Raw genomic sequence first — 1,924 nt, 5'->3', positions numbered from 1 at the left:
ATATATACGAAAATACTAAAGCTAGTACTAATATATATCGAAAATACTAAAGCTAGTACTAATATATATACGAAATACTAAAGCTAGTACTAATATATATACGAAATACTAAAGCTAGTACTAATATATATACGAAATACTAAAGCTGGTACTAAAGTTTGACTTTTAATCATAACCGAAATTACAAAAATTACTCCAGAAAAGGTTTATGCACCAAGGATTATATCCGTCACAAAAATTGTTCCAGAAAAGGTAATGCATCAAAGATTATATTTGTCACGAAAATTGTTTCAGAAAAGGTAATGCATCAAATGTCGGAAAAACCGAAATAATTGTATCATAAAATTATTCATTTAAATAGTTTGCATTTACATTTATTTTTTCTCTCATGCTCAAAGGTATGAGTCAGCTATCAAATCTTTAAATCCTCTAAATGAGCTTTGTCTGATGTTGAGATTTGCGCACATCTGGATGACAACGAATCTTATAAACACGGATGGGCATACTGTAGAGATATCTAATAAACATGTTTATCTCTAAATATCTGTTAAGCACCGTATTTCTTTCCTTTCTCCTTACACACTCCTTACATAAACATATGGAATCCTAAGATTCATTCATTGTTGGCAAAAAACCTATCTGTCGACATTCAGGTTCACACAAACGCTCTCCATCTATCCCAATCTATAAAATCTCATTATTCTACTGGCTTTACCCTGGGAGTCATTCCATTGTAATTGGAATTATTTGAACCTGTCTTTACTGTATTTAGTATCCAGACGATAATAAAGGATAATCTGTTGTAAGTTGCGAGCACTAAACGAACCGATACACTGTAAGTCATTCCTTTAAAATTATAACAGCTTCTACAACGAACAATAACAATCTACCTCACCTTCTTAACTCCCTTTTCTTTTAACTGTCACGACATCAAAGATTATATCTGTCATGAAAATTGTTCCAGAAAAAGTTATGCACCAAAGAATTATATTCATCTTTTTAGGGAATTTGCGAATTTGCGCTTAGTTTATTTAGTGCTTTTTTTTGTATTTTCGTTAATTTTTACCTTTTTTAATTTATTTTTTTGCCTAAATGTTACAGATTAGTTTTATGCTTCAATGAAGAAAGATGTTAGCAATAATTTAAAATGTAATATTGAGGTGAAGGACTATATGAACACAAAGAAATATTACTGGAAGTTGACAAGTTTTGTTGAAAGATAAGGATTGTTTTAAAGTAAACATCAAAAATGATGTTGTAATGATAAAATTGATTTTTAATTTGAATAGATTGATAAGGAAAAATAATGGAACAGTGGATCAACTTGAGATATGCTGTGATATGTTATCAATTATGATAGCATCAATTATGCAATGAATCAATTGATATGACGATGAAATGATTTTTTAAAATTGTTAGTTTTCTGATTATTCATTGAAATGATTTAATTGAGCCATATTACATAACTGTTTATCATTTATTGTTCTTTTTTTCTGCTCATTATACAGTTTTGGTGCTTTGATTTGTTTATTTAAATTTAAATTTGATATATGTTCGTCTCTTTCATGAATTTCAATTCTTTTATTTTCCGGCTAAGTGTATCTGTTTCATTTTACCATCCATCATTAGTTAATTAGTTAATTGAAAATCTTTTCAATATAATGAATGTTTTTCTTAATAATAATTAGACGGAATATATGAAAATGATAAAATTAGTGTAAGTTATAATAAATTTTAAGACTTTCGAATATTTCCTTTAACAGAATTACTAGAAAGTTTACAGTTTAAAAAAGTTGTTACAAAGTAATCATGTTAATGTAAGAGTTATTACAAAGTAATCATGTTAATGTAAGAGTTATTACAAAGTAATCATGTTAATGTAAGAGTTATTACAAAGTAATCATGTTAATGTAAGAGTTATTAC

This window comes from Loa loa (genome assembly GCF_000183805.2).
Source record: "Loa loa unplaced genomic scaffold supercont3.186, whole genome shotgun sequence".
Taxonomy (NCBI): domain Eukaryota; kingdom Metazoa; phylum Nematoda; class Chromadorea; order Rhabditida; family Onchocercidae; genus Loa; species Loa loa.
The sequence above is the reverse complement of the archived record's forward strand: the minus strand, read 5'-3'. Positions refer to the sequence as shown.